The sequence below is a fragment of the Trachypithecus francoisi genome, unplaced genomic scaffold, assembly GCF_009764315.1.
Source record: "Trachypithecus francoisi isolate TF-2019V2 unplaced genomic scaffold, Tfra_2.0 Lachesis_group16, whole genome shotgun sequence".
In the NCBI taxonomy this organism is placed as follows: domain Eukaryota; kingdom Metazoa; phylum Chordata; class Mammalia; order Primates; family Cercopithecidae; genus Trachypithecus; species Trachypithecus francoisi.
The window spans coordinates 51,553,693-51,574,683 of NW_022681461.1; the positions used below are offsets into that span (position 1 = coordinate 51,553,693).

Below are 20,991 nucleotides of genomic sequence, written 5' to 3' on the forward strand. Positions count from 1 at the left end.
AAGAATAAATAAGGCACTGTGAATCTCAATTTTCAATTAAAGCTGTTTTGTGAGTTCTTAAAAGTCTTCATAGGCAAGATCAGCTTGTACAACGATGTCTTTAAGTGAATTATCCTTATATAGAGATGCTTATAAAAGTTGTAGACTAAAACTACCTCATTTTTGTGCTACACATTTTTGTTAAATTAACAGTTGAGATTAATATACTCAAAAGAGGCATGAAATAAAGATATAATGTGATCTTTCTAACCCTCTAGGGTTAGTGGCTATTATTTTATATATTCATTTCTAATTAGTAACCTCAAGAATTAAAAGAACAAAAGAAGGCAGTGAATATACAAGCAACCAAGATTGAAACAAAAAATCTGTAGACAATTTTGATTACGAAAGTACCTAATATTGCTTATGGTACTTAATTATCATATTGACTTTTAAATGATGCATTTATTTATTTATTTATTTATTTATTTATTTATTTTTTTTTGAGACGGAGTCTCGCTCTGTTGCCCAGGCTGGAGTGCAGTGGCCGGACCTCAGCTCACTGCAAGCTCCGCCTCCTGGGTTTACACCATTCTCCTGCCTCAGCCTCCCGAGTGGCTGGGACTACAGGCGCCTGCCACCTCGCCCGGCTAGTTTTTTGTATTTTTTTTAGTAGAGACGGGGTTTCACCATGTTAGCCAGGATGGTCTCGATCTCCTGACTTCGTGATCCGCCCGTCTCGGCCTCCCAAAGTGCTGGGATTACAGGCTTGAGCCACCGCGCCCGGCCCGACTTTTAAATGATGCATTTAAACCAATTATCCTTATACAAGCAGATGCTCATAAAAATTGTAGATTTAAACTGCCACACTTTTGTGCTACACATTTTCGTTAAATTAGCAACTTAGTTTAATATACTCCAAGAGGCATGAAATCAAGGTATAATGTGATATTTCTGTACATTTTAATACCCTGAGTAATAATAAATAATGACAATCAAGAACAGTGATTGCTCTTTTATTTCTTGGAAAAGCATTAAAATTAACATGAAATTTTATTTATTAAAAGCAACGCTTTTTATTAAAATTTCAATGCTTAAAAACATGACACATCAAATAGTATTTACTAAACATTAGTATTTATTAAACATTAAAATACAATTGCATTTATTGAACATTCTTACTCTTTAAAGTGAATGTGTAGAAACCACTTTTAAAAGAGATCTACAGACAATGAGTAACTCCAGAAACAAAGGAAGATGAGGAATGTGAACTAACCAGGAGAAGAATTTGAGATCCTTGACAATTAACTCCTCGGTCTCTCAAGATTTCTGTCTTTACAAGGAATTCTACATGTACTATAGTTCTGGCATAGAATTTCCACACATTTCACATAAAATCCCTTGTCTCTAACTAAAGAAAACTTTTTTCTTAGTAGTGAAACAATTAAATTTGTTGAGTGTCTACTAGTATGCATATATCAAGAATCTTAGAGACACTAAATTTTTAGACATGTGATAAAAATCACCTGACAAAAATACCTTATTTCCTTATCTTCAGGGTCCTATGGAGTCAGTATTATTATTCTCATTTTATATTTGTGTAAACTGTGGCACTCAGAGGTTAAATGACTTAAGAACACACCAGTAATGAGATTTGACCATCAGTTTTATTTTGAAGCTCACGCTTTTCCCAATAAAATAGGCTGACTTCCATGAGTCTGTGGACCCAATGACACATTTACTGTGACTGCTTTAAAGAGTTAGGTTTGCAGGCCCAGAACTCAACATCATCTGTTTATTTCTTTATTATTAGTTTTGTGCCAGGGATTTCACCAAAGACATTTGTAATGAAAAAGCTATAATTATTTGATATCTTTTGCATCAGGGTAGAGTTTCAAAAATATGTATTGAGAACCTACTATGTGTCACACTCTAAGAATACAGTGGTTATCCCTAACAAGGTCCCTAACACTCAAGAAGCTTACATGGTAGTGCGGAAGAAAAGACACTAAGCAAGTAAACAAATATGTTTCAGGAAGCACCAATGTTTCTGAAAAAACAGAGTAATGGGATAAAGGGTGACTGGAGTGCTGGAGTATTTTAGATAGCATAGTTACAGAAGGCTTCTCTGAGGAGATGATGTCCTCGCTGAGGCCCAAATGATGAGAGAAAGGTAGGCAAGCTAATAGGCAAGAACATTCTAAGTGTGTGTGTCCAAGGAATACACATACAGGCCAATGTGGCTAGCATGGAGTGAATTCATGGTAGGACACACTGCACAGCAGGACAGGAAGTCAGGGAGGTGAGAAAGGCCATGGCATGGAAATCCACCTCCAAGGAAGGGCGCACATACACAGCAATACACGAAGGACTGGCATGAAGGTGGCCATGGCTGCTGTCAGACAGGAAAGATGGCAATATGTTGGCATAGCAGGTTCCCAGTTCAACAGCTATGCCAGCATCTTGCCTCCTCTCCAGTTCCAAGTTACAGGAGAACACTATGCCTCTTCAGTGTTTTACCTTTCCAAAATTTTTCCTTTCACCTGAGGGAGGGAAAACACACTCATTAATTGAAAGCGCAAACTTATTTCTGATCATAACAACATAGTCTTCCTTGGAGTGTCCACTTTCGAAGATGTAGTTAGGCACAGGAAGTTTGCGGGTAGTTCCATTTTTTAATGATCTTTGATCTAAAATGAACCCCAAGAATGTTTATGGACTACTTGTGAAATGACAGGGAGGAAATGGTGACAAAAATTTTATTAAGTCAATAATGTCTAAAGTTGATGACAGCTAATTATAGGCTATTACCACCATATTTATAGTCCACAAAATATCCCAGTGACTCTCAGTACAATTTTATTTTCACTCTAATAACTTTACTTGGTCAATTTCTGCCACTCAGATGTATTTAAACAATAACAAACTGTGGCTCAGCAGTGTGTAGTTAGTTCAGTGCTTTATGTGCTCTTAAAAATAATGTTATTTTTGGATTTTTGAGACAGTCTTGCTCTGTCATCCAGGATAGAGTGCAGTGGTGCGACCATAGCTCACTGCAGCCTCAATCTCCCAGGCTCAGGTAATCCTCCCACGCTAGCCTCCCAAGCAACTGGGACTACAGGTGTGTGCCAGCACTCCTAATTTTGTGTGTGTGTGTGTGTGTGTGTGTGTGTGTGTGTATTTTTAGTAGAGACAAGGTCTCACTATGTTGCCCAGGTTGGTCTCAAACCCTTAACTCAAGCCATACTCCTGCCTCCACCTCCCAAAGTGTTTACATTACAGGCATGAGTCACCATGCCCTACCAAAAATAATGCTCTTTTGAGCCAAAAATTCCCAGCTAGAAACTTATTCTACAAGTACATTTGCAAAAGTACCACTAAGTTCTGTGTCCAAGGATGTTCACTGCAACATTGTTTTTAATAGTAAAAGATTGGAGACAACTTGAACACTCGTCAATATGATTGGTACAGGCTAAATAAATAATATAGTTATACAACAGAGTATTTGGTAGTTCTTACAAAACATTAAGGTGTAAGAATAATGACATTATGTATAACTTTTGTGCAAGTGAAAATGTATACATAGACATATACCTGGAGGGTATACATACACATTTTTTTCTTAAAGGATAAATGAGCAATTTATTATTTTAAATAAAAATAATTGGACAGGATTATAAATGATGTTTGCTTCCCTCTTTATATGTCTCTATTAAAAAACTAGTAAGTAATACATATTATTTACCCAAAATAGAGTGTAAGGTCAACCTATAAAAGTAAAACATTTCATTATATAGTCCTACCAAGGTATAGATAAGGAAGAAGCATACTCTTTTAAATATGATTCTAATATAAATTGCCTTTGCCAGAAACAAAACTCCAGCATTACCTAAGCCTGGTACTGGGTATACACATACGCAGTCACTCACACATATACAGTATGTGGTGTCTGTTTCTTGTGAGGGCAGGAACTTACGAGTGTTCTATTGCACAAGAGCCTGTAATATCTTGTCCTGGGGCCAGGTAACTGGTGGAAAAGGGACTAATGACTTCCTAGGATACAATTCAACTTAACTGCATGATCTATTAATGTAAGGGTATTTAGGAATTTGGGGATCATTAAGTACAGAGCATTGAATCAAAATTAATGGCAAATGCAAAACACATTAGGTAATAAAATACTGAATTAAGAAGATTTAACTGAATAAAGCATCTCCAATAAACTCATTATTTTTAACAAATATTACTAATATCTGATATTCATAGTTGAGAGGCAGGTACTAATTTACCAATCAGATGTAGCAGACTGCATCATTTTAGAAGGTATATGGTACATATTTGAAAACAATAATTTCTTGTGACTTTTTTCAGTTCCATTTGGCACATAAAAATTTCAGATTCAAGGCCAGGCATGCTCTTGAATACATCTCAGCACTTCTGAAGGCCAAGGTGGGAGGATCACTTGAGGCCAGGAGTTCAAGACCAGCCTGACAAACATAGCATGAATCCATCTCTACTAAAAATAAAAATAAATTAGCCAGGTGTGGTGGCATGTACCTGTAGTCCTAGTTACTTGGGAGGCTGAGACAGGAGGACTGCTTGAGCACAGGGGTTTGAGGCTGTAGTACTGTACTCCAGCATGGGCAAGGCTTTGTCTCAAAAAAAAATTCAGATTCACTTTGCAAAGAAAATTGAATAATAGCAACTATCTGATTTACCAATCAGATGTAGCAGCTACCTGAATATTTAAAAGGAGTAAGAAAACTTACCTTTTACGTTATCAAATAATTTCTCAATGTATAATTGAAAAGTCTAGAAAAAAACTGTACTCTTTTGAAGAAGCTGTTGCTGTTGAAACTCAGGTGTTTTCTTTAATTTCTCTAATGTATTCTGTGAATCATGGCTTTCACCAGCTCACTGGTAAAACCCGCACCCTCACCACATGTACCTCAAACAAATTTCTTGCAAAAATCTAACCTAACCAGGAATTGTTACAACGGGAAAACAAATCAGGTATACACACACACACACACACACACACACACACACACAGACAAAATCAATATATATATAAAAATAGCCCTTAGCAGTTAAGGTTAAACCTTGAAAAATGCTGACAAAAAATGTCCTGGAGAGAATGCAGGGCCCATTTATACATTTTTTCCTAAAAGAAGAAATTTTCTTTTACACTTCAAACTTTTAGTATTGTAACTAACAAAATAAAGTTCAAAGTTTAGGATTCTTCAAATTATTCTAACTTTAAATTCATTTAAATTTCATAATCTGACTTTCCTTCTAAATAACTAATATAAAACTATTCTGGCAGCAAATCTAGCATGTTCCAGACATGTGATGGGCAGGGGGGGAGTTAGCTATACCAACCCCAATTAATACACAGACACAAAGAATAAGAATTCAATTACAGTAACTGAAAAAAATGATGTAACTAACACTCACTGTGTCTTTTCAGAGCTGAAATACAATCTACGTAACGCCTCATTTTTAAAAAAGCATTTTCTAAAAAGGGGTTGGGGTAGGGGGTGATTATGTATAAAAAGTTAGAATGTCCAATTTTTCAAGTACAGTATTATGAAAAACTTTGTGGTCCAATCAAAAATATAACTGTGGAAAAAAATAACATTCACTGAATGTGTTGGTATTGCCTTTGGGAATAGACAATTTAATAGGATGTGCTCAAAGCTACTCCCTAAATTGATAGAAGCCATATGTGTCTCTGCCCTACATCGGTGGGGCGTGGTTTGCAAGGAAGAAAGGAGTACAATTATATATATACACACTCAAAATAAATATATATATATTCAAATGAATGAATAAATACAATCTCTTATAAATTGGTAAAGACAACATTATGGCCACTGGAGGGACTCAAAACCTATGGAGAGCTCCATGTCTTAATGCCATTCATTGTACACTTGGTCACCATCCATATTGTACAAAAATGTATCACTGAGGGAAAAAACAATTACTATAAAAATATTATTTATTTATTTGTGCTTAAACAATCATCTATAGTATTATTGAAGAGAAATACTGAAATAATTACAGATATTTTTAGAGTAAAAAAAGGCAACTTATAGGAATGGCTAAGAAAAGGAATTTATAAAATCAAAGATTTTTAAAGTGTCTTGACATTAGCAAGCCTGTATATGTATACGTGTGTGTATATACATTTATAGCATATGTAATTTTAATTTTTATATAATCTTTTTTATGGAAAAACACCACCAAATATAGAATATAACTCTTTTAAATTTAGGAATACTAATAAAATACAACTGAATATCTGTATCAGGTATCAGAAATGATCCCCAGGGCAACTAGAAAGTAGAGAAAAACTGACAAAAAACAGTTCGGTTTTATTCTCTGCCCCACAGCCCTGTCTTGCCTGCTGGAAGACCTCACACTCTCTTCCCTCTGCCTATCCACCTCCCCACATCCCCCAATATACAGACACACCACATACCTACACCAGGTTTCTCCTCTCACAAAATGCCCCATTTCCCCAAATTCCACTCCACTATGCTTCCAAATTCCCTTTTCCTCTTCACATATTGTCTATAGGAATGAGGAAGAGGAAATCTACCCCTTCATTATAAGGATTCAAGACAAACTGCAAATTGTTAGTAAGCTTAAGCATCCAAAGAGATCCCAATTTTTAGGAGACGAGTATTATACTAAAGTAGTAATCAGTAGAAAATATGGAAGATATTGAGAGCTCTCTATTCTATAACCTCTTGCTTAAAATGGGCCAAAATTAAAATATTTCCTGTTTTTCAAAATTCATAAAAACCCACTGAAAACGGAAGGTGGGGGAGGAGGGGAGAATTAACTATCTTTTTTGAGTAAGCAGTATATACTTTTACATTTTTCCCATACTTAATCCTCAAAAAATGGTAGATATGATTATCGCTATTTATAAATGACTAAGCTGAGGCTGAGAAAGTTTAATTATCTAGAGTAAACATCCCAAAGTCATCAACCTACTAATAATTCCATTAATTTAACATTTGTTGGTCTTCTATTATATGCCAGGCAACATGTTGAAGACAGGGCCTTTACCTATAATGGGTTTCCAAGTGGGAATTGACAGTATGTATTTCCACATAATTTGGTAAATCCTATGATCAAGTTATACACAAGCTATAATAAGAACAAATACAGCATCATGATGGATTACAATGATGGCTGAATTCTCCCTGGATCCAAATCCTGGCCATGTGACTTTGCAGTACATATTCCGACTCTGGAGTTAGCTGTATAATTTGTCTTGGTCAGCTTGTGATGTGAGCAAGATATGATGCAAACAGAGCTTAAAAAGCACTGATGAGACTGGGCCTGCCTGCTCTCTCTTGATCCTTTGTCATCAATATGAGAGCATACCCAGACTACTCTACTGAAGAATAAGGCACAAAGAACATGGCCAAGTCTCCCTAGTTATCCCCCCAGCCAAAGCCCATCTAGATTAGCCAAAAGCAACCCAACCCTAACATGTGAGCAACGCCAACCAAAATTAATAGAGCTGCTTAGGTGACCCACCCTAGATGTGTAAGCAGTAAACACTGCTGAACTTATTTGAGGTTTTTTGGTTGTTTGCTATGCAGTATTATTGTAGAAAATAACTGATGTAAGTATAATAATTAAAATCACGTACTTTGGATTTAGGCTAACTAGGTCAAAACTGTCACTAGAACAGCAAATAGGCCATGTGTATTCAAGTCACCCATTTCATTATATGCACAACAAGTCACCAACTCCTTATTGTGTACTGTGCTGGTAAATGATAGGATTTCAATGAACATTTACAGACAAATGAGCAAACACTGATTAATTGTTTTGCTAGACTATAGGTTCCTTAAGAGTAGGAGGAAAGTCTTACTTGATCTCTGCATGCCCAGAATACACTGTGATGAAAGAGACTTACAGAGAGATCAGTCAGTATTGGTTAAATGAGAAAGTACTATGAATTTGGGTTATCTTATTAAGATGGATGGGAAACCACTAAAGGGCTGTAAGGAAGTCAAACAACAAGATTTGTGTTTGACAAGATTACTTTGGCTACTCTATAGGGGTAAACGGACAGAAGGGGCCAGAATGGATGCACAGAAACCAGAAACCATCTAGGAGCCAACAAGGCTGTCTGTGCAGAGATGGTGTAACCTTGGATTAGAAAAAAAAAGCATACAGATTCAATATATATTTGGGTCAAGATATATTTGGAAAGCAGATGAGAAAATTTGCTTGAGGCTGGAGGGCCTAAGAAAATGGAAGAACCAAGAAAATAAAAAACAGTTTTCTGCTCTATGCTCCTACATGAGCAGTGGTGAGTTTCACTGATAGGGAACTCTAAAACACAACAGATACTTTAAAAATGCAGACTTAGAGAGACTCTGAGTTAATCCTAGTCTAAGGCCACCATTGGGAACATCTATTCAAAGAATCTGTGACATCAATTTATTTGAAGAATGATGTTCCTTGAACACTAAATCATACCCTGTTGCACTAGAAAAGTTCATTAGCCTTATGTGGCTGAAGTGACCTGAAGGAAGGCTGCACTGAACCTTTGTTACGTGGCAAAATACAGCCCCACTGTGAAAACTTCTTGAACTATATTGAACCTTCTAAGGAAACTAAGCTTAAGAAGGAAAGAGTATACATGCCTAATTTAAAATCAGCTTTAGAGACTGAGGATATATTCTTTCCTGCTTCACGAATTTTCCATGAATCTAAAAATTGAACTAGACTTTAGAATATGTACCTTATCACATTAGTTAATTCAAATGTTTATTTTCTACTAGAGCCATTTCTTTCTTTACGTATAAGCCATTCTACTTTCTCTGGATTTCATGGCCATGGACTGCCACTCAAATCCTAGTCAGTCACCTAAAAAATGTATGCTGTTGACATTAAAGGAACAAGGGTGGTGAAAGACTAGGGATAGATCCATGCAAACCCATCAACACTTCTGGAAAGAAACCAAAGTATTCTGAAAGCGGATGAACAACATTTTCATGTGTAGAAATGTAGAGAATTTGGGACCATTATGACTCAGAGGAGGAGCTCGGTGACTTACCAGTATTTATATGGTGCTTCCTAAGGCCCAGGCAAGCACTTTTTCATCAAAAAAAGACATTTCAAAAGGACTTTTTCATGACTGTATAGTCACCACCCATAAAGATTTAGTACAGTGCTGCTTTAGTTTGAAAAATGGTGCCCCTCCAAAATTTATGTTGAGACAATCCCCGAGGCAACAGTATTAAGAGGTGTGGCCTCTGAAAGGTGATTAAGTCATGAGGATTCCACCCTCATGGATGAGATTCGCATCCTTATAAAAGGGCTGGAGGTTGAAGGGAGCACTCTCTTGCCCTTCCACCTTCTGGCCATGTGCCTATACAGTGTCCATCCTCTCAGCAGGCGGCAGCAAAAAGGCACCATCTTGGAAGTGGAGAGCTGGCCCTCAGCAAACACCAAACCTGCCAGTGCCTTGATCTCCCTGCCTCCAGAACTGTGAAAAATAAGTTTCTCTTCTTTATAAATTACCTAGTCTGTGGTATTTTGTTATAGCAGCACAAGTGGACTGTGACATGTGCATATCTTTAAAAAATAAAATATTTGTAATGGTTGACTTACACAGCAAATTCATATTCTATAACCTCCAAAGTTTGAACCAAAGGTGAGATGTATTTAGAATATATTAAGAGCTGTATATCTATTCTTTTATTAAATCCTAACTCCAAATTGAAATGTTATTGAAGAATTTTTTTTCCATTTTATACTATATAGTTGAGAAAACTAAACCTCAGAAAGGTTAAATGATTATTCACAATCACAGTACTAGTTAATGTTAGAATCTGAATTCAGCATGTCTTCCCTCAGAGTCTGCATTCTATCTATGCCCCCAGACTAACTTCCAACATTACCACCCTTATTTTCTACAGACCAACAGGGCTTCTCTTTGGGGCCGGAATCATTTCCTCACTACCTCTGGCATGCCATTCCCACTTTGTTCCTGCCATTTCTTCTGCCCCTGAAATATTCCTCTAAATGGTCATTCTGCTTCATAATTCCAAAAGGAAGCATTCTGAGCTCAAAAAAAAAAACAAAAACAAAAAACAAACAAAAATGATTCACCATGTTGATTCACAATAAAACTATAAATGACTCCATTTTCCAGTTTGTCTATAAGCTTCAGAATACTGTCGAAACACATAAAATACAAAACATTTATATTATCAGGCATATAATGGTCAGGCATATAATTATCAGGCATATATGGTTGCCCGTGACCCAACTAAGACCAAAGTCAGGCATAATGCACACATTTCAGAGGAACTTCCCAAGTAATCCAAAAGTCAAGGGCTTCCAGACATTTCCATCACCCACAAGTGGCATTCCCTTAGATGCTAAGTCTTGAGCCCTTTGCAAGTGTTGTTCCCTAACTCTGTAACACTCCCTGAACATGCCACTTGGTCTACCTGGCAAACCAGAATTAATCCTTTAAGACAATGGTTAGGTAGTGCCCCCTTCTTTGCCTGTGTCTCTCCACTTCCACCACCTTGATGTAGTCCCTGTTCTCATTGTACACATACCTCCCCCACTAGCTTTTGAGCTCTTTGTGGGCATGGACCATGTCTTCGCACACTTTTTATCCCAAGGCCCACCGAAGAACCTGCACATACGTTAAGCCCAATAAATGCTGAATGGGCATGCTCATGACCAACAGATATTGACACTGTGACTGAAAAACTTCTGGATTCAAGAATGGGGTGTGCGTTTATTTTTAAAATATCCAGCCAAACATCAAAGGTCTAGAGAAGCTCCTACAGGCATACCTTGGAGATATTGTGGGTCTGTTCCAGACCACCATAATAAAGTCAATATCACAATAAAGCAAGTCAAATTTGCTTTCCAGTGCATATAGAAGTTAAATTACACTGTAGTCTATAAACTGTGTACTAGCATTATGTCTAAATAAAAGTACATATCTTATTTTTTAAATATTGCTAAAAAATGCTAATGATCAGCTGAGCCTCCAGCAAGTTGTAACCTTTTTATTGGTGGAGGGTCTTACCTTGATTTTGATGGCTACTGACTGATCATACAGTGGTGTCAGCTGAAGGCTGGGGTGACTCTGGCGATTACTTTTCTCTCACTAAGGTTTTTTTTAACATTTATTTTAAGCTCAGGAGTATATGTGCAGGTTTGTTATATTGGTAAACTTGTGTCATGGGGGTTTGTTGTACATATTATTTAGTCACCAAAGTATTAAGCCTAGTGCCCATTAGTTATTTTTCCTGATCTTCTCCCTCCTCCCAACCTTCACCCTCTCGTAAGCCCCAGTGTCTGTTGTTCCCTTTGACGTGTCCATGTGTTCTCATCATTTAGTTCCCACTTGTAAGTGAAAACACCTGGTATTTGGTTTTCTGTTCCTGTGTCAGTTTCCTAAGGATAAATGGCCTCCAGCTCCATCCGTGTTCCTACATGTTCTTTTTTATGGCTACATAGTATTCCAGAATGTATCTGTATCACATTTTCTTTATCCAGTCTATCATTGATGTACATTTTGGTCAATTCCATGTCTTTGCTATTGTGAATAGTGCCACAATGAACATACACGGGCATGTGTCTTTATGACAGAATGATTTTTATTCTTTTATAACAGCATGATTTCTATTCCTTTATGACAGAATGATTTATATCCTAGTAATGGTATTGCTGGGTCGAATGGTATTTCTGTTTTTAGGTTTTTGAGGTATCTGTCTTCTACAATGGTTGAACAAATTTACATTCCTACCAACAATGAATAAGCATTCCTTTCTCTCCACAACCTTGCCAGCATCTGTTATTGCTTGAATTTTTAATAAAAGTCATTCTGACTGGTGTGAGACAGTATCTCATTGTTTTGATTCGTATTTCTCTAATGATCAATGATGTTCAGCTTTTTTTCATATGCCTGTTGGCTGCATATATGTCTCCTTTTGAAAAGTGTCTGTTCACATCCTTTACCTACTTTTTTTTTTTAAGTTACAGGGCACATGTGCAGGATGCACAGGTTACATAAATGTGTACCGTGGTGGTTTGCTGCACCTATCAACCCATCTTCTAAGTATTAAGCTCAGTATGCATTAGCTATTTTTCCTGATGGTTCCCTCCTCCTGCCCTCACCTTGACAGGCCCCAGTGTGTGTTGTTCCCCTCCGTTTTCATGTGTTCTCTTTGTTCAGCTCCTCCTTATAAGATCATGTGGTGTTTGGTTTTCTGTTCCTGCGTTAGTTTGCTGAAGATAATGGCTTCCAGCTCCATCCATGTCCCTGCAAAGGACAGGAACTCATTCCTTTTTGTCCTTTACCCACTTTTTAATGGGGTTGTTTTTTTCTTCTAAATTGGTTTAAGTTCCTTATAGACACTGGATATTACACCTTTCTCAGAAGCATAATTTGCAAAATTTTTCTCCCATTCTGTAGGTTGTCTGTTTATTCTGTTGACAGTTTCTTTTGCTGCATAGACACTCTTTAGCTTAATTAGATTCCATTTGTCAATTTTTGCTTTTGTTGAAATTGCTTTTGGTGTCTTTGTCATAAAATCTTTGCCTGCTCCTATGTCCAGAATGGTATTGCTTAGGTTGTCTTACTGGGTTTTTATAGTGTTGGGTTTTACATTTAGTCTTTAATCCATCTTTAGGTGATTTTTGTATACTGTATAAGGAAGAGGTCCAGTTTCAGTCTTCTGCATATGGCTAGCCAGTTATCCCAGCACCATTTATTGAATATGGAGTCCTTTCCCCATTGTTTATTCTTGTCAACATCGTCAAAGGTCAGATAGTTGTAGGTGCAAGGCCTTATTTCTGGGCTCTACATTCTGTTCCAATGGTTTATGTGTCTGTTTTTGTACCAACACCATGCTGTTTTGGTTATTATAGCCTTAGAGTATGGTTTGAAGTCAGGTAACACGATGCTCTCAGCTTTGTTCTTTTCGTTCAGGATTTTCTCGTGTTTTGGGCTCTTTTTTGGTTCCATATGAATTTTTAAATCGTTTTTTTTCTAGTTCTGTGAAGAATGTCATTGGTAGTTTGATAGGAATAGCATTGAATCTATAAATTGCTTTGAGCAGTAGGGCCATTTTAACAGTATTGATTCTTCCTATCCATTAACATGGAATATTTTTCCATTTGTTTGTGTTATCTCTGATTTATTTGAAAAGTGTTTTGTAGTCCTCCTTATAGAGAGCTTTCACCACCCTGGTTCGCTGTATTCCTAGGTACTTTATTCTTTTGTGGCAATTGTGAATGGGACTGTGCTCTTGATTTGGCTCTTGGCCACATTGGTGGAAAGTAATTCTAGTTTAGTTAATGTTGTTCTAAAGTAATGCTAGTGATTTTTGTACCTTGATATTTTATCCTCAGACTCTGAAGTTGTTTATCAGCTGATGGAGCTTTTGGACCAAGAATATGAGGTTTTCTAGATTTAGGATCATGTTGTCTACAAACAGAAATAGTTTGACTTCCTCTCTTCCTATTTGGATGCCCTTTATTTATTTCTTTTGCTTATCGCTCAGAAAAGGACTTCCAATACTAAGTTGAATAGGAGGTGTGAGAGAGGGCATCCTTGTCTTGTGTCCGTTTTCAAGAGAGATGCTTCCAGCTTTTGCCCATTTAGTATGATGTTGGCTGTGGGTTTGCTATAGATAGCTCCCATTATTTTGAGGTGTGTTCCTTCGATACCTAGTTTATTGAGATATTTTAACATGAAGGGGTTTTGAATGTTATCAAAAGCCTTTTCTGTATCTATTGAGATAATCATATGGTTTTTGTCTTTTGTTCTGCTTATGTGATGAATCACATTTATTGATTTGGGTTTGTTGAACCAACTTTTATACCAGGGATAAAGCCTACTTGACTGTGGTGGATAAGCTTTTTGATGTGCTGCTAGATTTGGTTTACCAGTATTTTGTTGAGGATTTTTGCATTGATATTCATCAAGGATATTGGCTTGAAGTTTTTTTGTTGTTGTTGTCATGTCTCTGCCAGGTTTTGTTATCAGAATGATGCTCGCCTCATGGGATGAGTTAGGCAGGAGTCCCTCCTCAATTTTTGGAATAGTTTCCATAGGAATGGTACTAGCTCTTCTTTGTACATATGGTAGAATTTGGCTCTAGTTCTGTTTGGTTGGTAGGCTACTTATTACTGATTCAATTTTGGAGCTCATTATTGTTCTGTTCTGGGATTCAATTTCTTCTTGGCTCAATCTTGGGAGGATGTATGTCTCCAGGAATTTATCCATTTCTTTGAGATTTTCTAGTTTATGTGCATAGAAGTGTTCATAATCTTCTCTGATGGTTATCTGTATTTCTATAGGGTCAGCAGTAATATCCTCTTTGTCATTTCTGTTTATTTGGATCTTCTAGTTTTTCTTCTTTATTAGTCTAGCTAGCAGTCTGCCTGTTTTAGTAATTTTTTTCAAAAACCTACTCCTAAATTCATTGATCTTTTGAATGTTTTTTCATATCTCAATCTCAGTTCAGCTCTGATTTTCAGTATTTCTTGTCGTTTGCTAACTTTGGGGTTTGTGTGCTATTGGTTCTCTAGTCTTTTTGGTTGTGATGTCAGGTTGTTAAATTGAGGTACTTCTAACTTTTGATGTGAGCATTTAGTGCTATAAATTTCCTGCTTAACACTGCCTTAGCTGTGTCCCAGAGATTCTGGTATGTTGCTTCTTTTTTTTTTTTCTCACATGCTCAGCTCTCCAAGGTTGGCTTCCCCACTGCACACTCAAGTGGTATGCTGCATTTTTGTTCTCAATAGTTTCAAAGAACTTGGTTTCTGCCTTAATTTTACTATTTACCCAAAAGTCATTCAGGAGTAGGTGATTCTATTTCCATTTAAACATATGGAAGTGGATTTCTTAGTCTTGTTTTCTAATTCGATTGTGGTGTGGTCTGAGAGGGTGGTTATTATAATGAGCCTAGTACTCATTATACAGCATTTGCTGAGGAATGTTTTGTGTCCAATTATGTCATTGATTTTAGAGTATGTACCATGTGGCAGTGGGAAGAATGTGTATCTGTTGCTTTTGGATGGAGACGTCCATCAGGTACATTTGGTCCAGTGCTGAGTTCAGGTCCTGAATATCCTTGTTAATTTTCTGCCTTGATGATCTAACTAATATTGTCAGTGTGGTGTTCAAGTCTCTCACTATTATTATGTGATTATCTAAGCCTCACAGATCTCTAAGAACTTGCTTTATGAATCTGGATGCTCTTCTGTTGGGTGCATATATATTTAGATTAGTTAGGTCTTCTTGTTGAATTGAAGCCTTTACCATTATATGATATCTTTTTTTACCCTTTGTTGGTTTAAAGTGTGTTTTGTCTGAAATTTGGATTTTTCTGTTTGCTTGGCAGATTTTTCTCTGGCCCTTTATTTTGGGCCTATGGGTCTCACTGCATGTGAGATGGGTCTCTTGAAGACACCATATCAATGAGTCTTGGTTCCTACTCCAGTTTACCACTATGTACCTCTTGATTGGGGCGTTTCACCCATTTTTTAAAATCTTTTTTTGTGTTAAATATTTATTATAATTCCTTTTATTTTTTACTTTTAAGTTCAGAAGTACACGTGGTTTGTTACACAGGTAAACCTGTATCACGGGGGTTTGTTCTACAGATTATTTCATCACACTGGTATTAAGCCTAGTATTCATTAGTTATTTTTCCTGATCCTCTATTTCCTCATACCCTCCATTCTCCAATAGGTCCAAGTGTGACTTGTTCCCCACTATGTGTCCATGTGTTCTCATCATTTAGCGCCAACTTATAAGTGAGAATATGCAGTATTTGGTTTTCTGTTTCTGTGTTAGTTTGCTAAAGATAATGGCCTCCAGTTCCATCCACATCTGTGCAAAGGACATGATTTCATTCTTTTTTATGGCTGCGTAGTATTCCATGGTGTATATGTACCACATTTTCTCTATCCAGTCTATCACTGATGGACATTTACATTGATTCCATGTCTTTGCTACTGTGAATAGTGCTGCAATGAACATACATATGCATGTGTCTTTATGACAGAATTATTTATATTCCTTCAGGTATATACCTGGTAATGGGATTGCTGGGTGGAATGGTATTTGGTTTTAGGTCTTTGAGGAATCGCCACACTGTCTTCCACAATGGTTGAACTAATTTATACACCCATCAACAGTGTATAAGCATTCCTTTGTCTCCACAACCTTGCCAGCATCTGTTATTTTTTGACCTTTTAATAATAGCCATTCTAATTGAGAATTGTATCTCACTGTGGTTTTGATTTGCATTTTTCTAATGATCAGTGATGTTCAGCTTTTTTCATGATTGTGGGCGCCTGTATGTCTTGTTTTGAAAAGTGTTTGTTCATGTTCTTTGACACTTTTTAATGGGGTTGTTTTTTTTCTTGCAAATTTGTTTAAGTTCCTTATAGATGCTGGATATTAGACCTTTGTCAAATGCATAGTTTACAGAAATTTTCTCCCATTCTGTAGCTTGTCTGTTTACTCTGTTGATAGTTTCTGGCGCTGTGCAGAAGCTCTTTCATTTTATTAGATCCCATTTCTCAATTTTTTTATTTTGTTGCAATTGCTTTTGGCATGAAATCTTTGCCCATGCCACTGTTCTGAATGGTACTGCCTAGGTTGTCTTCCAAGGTTTTTATAGTTTTTGATTTTACATTTAATCCACCTTTTCTATATGGTATAAGGAAAGGATCCAGTTTTAATCTTCTGCATATGCATTTAGCCCATTTACATTCAAGGTTAGTATTTATATATGTGGGTTTGATCCTGTCATGATGTTAGCTGGTTATCATTCAGACTTGTGTGGTTGCTTTATAGCGTCACTGGTCTGTGTACTTCCATGTGTTTTTGTAGTGGCTGTTAACAGTTTTTCCATATTTAGAGCCTCCTTGAGAAGTTCTTGTAAGGCAGGTAGGGTGGTTATGAGGTCCATCTGAATTTGCTTGATTGGAAAGGATCTCATTTCTCCTTTGCTTATGAAGATTAGTTTGAAAAGATATGAATTCTGGGTTAGAAGTTTTTTAGGAATGTTGAATATTGGCCCCCAATCACTTCTGGCTTGTAGGGTTTCTGCTGAGACGTCTGCTCTTAGTCTGATAGGCTTCCCTATGTAGGTGACCTGACCTTTCTCTCTAGCTGCCTTTAACGTTTGTTCTTTCATTTTGACCTTGGAGAATCTGATGATTATGTGTCTTGGGGATGACCTTCTTGTGAAGTATCTTACTAGGGTTCTCTGCATTTCCTGAATTTGAATGTTGCCTTCTCTAGCTAGGTTGGAAGTCTTTCCGTGGATGATATCCTGAAATATGTTTTACAAGTTCACTTATACTCTCTCCATCTCTTTCAGGGACATCAATGGGTCACAGATTTGGTTTCTTTACATAACTCAATATTTTTCAGAGTTTTGTTCATTTGTTTCCATTCTTTTTTCTCTATTCTTGTCTGACTGTTTTATTTCAGAAAGCCAGTCTTCAAGCTCTGAGATTCTTTCCTCTGCTTGTTCTGCTCTGCTATTAATACTTGTGATTGCACTATGAAATTCTTGTAGTGTGTTTCTCAGCTCTATCCGGCTGGTTATGTTCTTTTCTACACGGGCCATTGTGACTGTCAGCTCCTGCATTGTTTTATTGTGATTCTTAGCTTCCTTGGATTGGGTTTCAGTGTGCCCTGAAGGACAATGATCACTGTTCCTATCCATATTTTGAATTTTACTTCTGTCATTTCAGCTATCTCAGCCCAGTTCAGAACACTTGCAGTTGTTTACAGGAAAGAAGGTACTCTGGCTTTTGAGTTGTCAGAGTTCTTGTGCTGGTTCTTTCTCATTTTTATGAGCTGGTGTTTCTTCAGTCTTTGAAGTTGCTGACTGTTGGATGTTTTTATTTTCATCTTATTTGATGACCTTGAGAGTTTGTGGTAAAAGGTGGATTTAGCCTACTGGTTTGTTTCTGGAAGGTTTTAGGGAGCCAACACTCAGCTCCCAACCTCAGGACTGTGTGTTCATAGTGCAGTGGCAGCAGCATTCTTCCTCATTTGCATATGTCAGCCTCAGTGACAGTGCAGCAGGGTACATGCTCATCAGCTGTGACAGGGTACCAGTGGGTTCCTGGGTGCCTGCCTCCGTGCAGGTGTTCACCACAGTGGTAGAGACAGCAGGGCTCCAAAGGTTGGGGGACCCCCGCTGGTGATTATAACACATGATTGTGCTGTCCTGGGGATGCATGAGGGCAGGGTGCTGGTGGGTGCGGGTCTGTATGCATTCTCTGTGACCTGCATGAAGTGGTAGTTGCTCAGGGCAGGGGAGGTTTGCTGTTCTCTGTGCCTAGTTTCACTTCTGTGGCAGTGCTGGTGCAAGGGTGTGGTGCTAGTGGGAGTGGGGCTGATTTTCCATGTGTCCACCAAGACTCTGACTGCAATGGTGGTCTGGCAGGGGAAGAAACAGCAAGTGCACACCCACCACAGCAGTGGCAGAGGAGGGTGCATGCACACAGACACACTGACAGAACAAAGGCAGCAAAACCTGCTCCCACACACACGTGCTGGCAAAGCAATGTGGGGTGTTGCTTTGGGACCTGGGGAAATGGCTGTGCAGGGAGGGCACAGGTAGGCTGGCATGTGGTTGTGGGGGCTGCTCTGCTGGAGCTCTCCACTGGTCATGCAGGGTCCACCAGTGCAGAAGCTATGATGTTGGCCCCCAGGGGACCTGAGGCTGCCCTGCAACTAGGTGTGGCCAGGCTGGGGTCCAGGAGAGGCCAGCAGACCAAGCGGTGCTCAGATCAGACTGGCACCATCTGATGGGCAAGACCACCCTGCAGAGTTCAGATCCAACAGTTCCCCTAGGGCTAAGGTGTCCCATGGAAGCAAGTCGAGCTTAGGGAGATGGGCTTCCCTGGCAGTGTTCTGCTATAGACAGTCCCACACCAACAGCTCTGGGCTCCACTTCAGCTGGCATGATGTCCCTACCACTTCTCTAAGCAGCCAGAGGCCCATGGTGAAAGTGGCTTGATCCTTGCCAATGCAAATCACCCGTTCCCCTGGGGTCTTTAAGGGCCAGGAATGAGTCCCAGTGCATGGTAATCCTGTGCAGAATTCCAAGCTTCCTCGCACTTCAGCCCAGCTTCTGTGTCTTCCCTCCATCTACTCTAGGTGCCTTCCCTCTGAAGATCTGTGAGGAGTGTGTGCCAGTGTCTTGGTCCATCAGTGGTAGCTGTTCTTCCTGGGTGCATATGGTTGGCCATCTTGCCTTCTCTCTGCAATTTCTTAACTAAAACAGCATCAATCAACTCTCCTTTAAAGAAAGCTTTCTCTATAGCATGGGATGCTATTTAGCATTTTGCCCATAGTAAGATTTCCTTCAAAACTGGAGTCAATCTTCTCAAACACTGCAACTGCTTTATCAACTAAGTTTATGGAATATTCTAAATCCTTTATTGTCATTCCAACAATATTCACGGCATCTTCACCAGGAGTTATTCCACCTCAAGAAATCACTTTCTTGGTCACCTATAAGAATTAACTCCTTATCCAAGTTTTATTATATTATACGACTGCAGCAATTCAGTCACATCTTCAGGCTCCACTTCTAATTCAAATTTTCTTGCTGTTCACACCACATCTGCAGTTACTTCTTCCACTGAAGTCTTGAACCACTCCAAGTCATCCATAAGGGCTGGAATAAACTTTTTCCAAACTCCTGTTAATGTTGATATTTTGACCCTCCCCCATGAATCATAAATGTTCTTAATGACATCTAGAATAAATCCTTTCCAGAAGACTTTCTATTTATGCAACCCAGATCCACCAGAGAGGGAACTATCTATAGCATCTATAGCCTTATAAAATGTAGTTCTTAAATAGTAACACTTGAAAGTCAAAATTAAACACTGATCCATGGGCTACAGCAAGAGTGTTGTGTTGGCAGCAAGGCAAACAACATTCATCTCCTAATACATCTCCATCAGAGCTCTTGGGTGATCAGGCGATTATCAATGAGCAGCAGTATTTTAAAAGAAATCTTTTTTTTCTGAGCAGCTGGTCTCAACAATGGGCTTAAAATACTCAGTAAATGATGCTGTGAACAGATGTGCTGTCAGCCAGGCACATTGTTGTTCCATTGATAGAGCATAGGCAGAGTCAACTTAGCATAATATTTAAGGGCCCTAGGATTTCTAGAATGGTAAATGAGCACTGGTTTCAACTTAAAGTTACCAGCTGTATTAGTCCCTAACAAAAGAATCACTTGTCCTTTGAAACTTTGAAACCAGGTATTGACTTCTCCTCTCTAGCTATGAAAGTCCTAGATGGCATCCTTTTCCAATAGAAGGCTGTTTTGTCTACATTGAAAATCTGCTGTTTAGTGCAGCCACCTTCATAAATTATCTTAGCTATATCTTCTAGATAACTGACTGCAGCTTCTACACAAGCATGTGCTGCTCCACCATGCAGTTTTACATTAGTCTCCTTCTCATGAAGCAACCTCTGCTAGCTTCAAACTTTTCTCCTGCAGCTTCCTTACCTCTAAGACTTGATAGAATCTCTCTCAAGAAGAGAGTTAGGGCCTTGTTCTGGATTAGGCTTTGGCTTAAGGGGATGTTATGGCTGGTCTGATCTTCCATCCAGACCCCTAAAACTTTCTACATATCAGCAATAAAGCTGTTTCGCTTTCTTATCATTTGTGTGTACACCAGAGTAGCAATTTTAATTTACTTCAAGAACTTTTCCTTTATATTAAAAATTTGATGATTTGGTACAAGAGGCCCAGCTTTCAACCTATCTTAGTGTTAGAGATGCCTTCCTCACTAAGCTTAATCATTTCTACTTTTTGATTTAAAGTGACAGATGTGTGACTTTTTCTTCTACTTGAACACTTAAGAGGCCATTGTAGGGCTAGTAATTGGCCCAGTTTCAATATCTTTGTGTGTCAAAGAAGAGGGAGGCCCGAACAGAGGAAGAAG

The 20,991-nt window shown here is 38.2% G+C and overlaps 1 protein-coding gene and 1 non-coding gene across 11 annotated transcripts in view; both read right to left on the minus strand.

Moving 5' to 3' along the window:
* Positions 1–20,991, minus strand: part of IFNE (interferon epsilon) — a 121,554-nt gene that overhangs the window by 73,875 nt on the left and 26,688 nt on the right. The window lies entirely within an intron of this gene.
* LOC117099495 lies at positions 14,723–14,798 on the minus strand. The gene has a single exon (XR_004443832.1). It is a non-coding gene; the product is annotated as a small nucleolar RNA SNORD55/SNORD39 (small nucleolar RNA).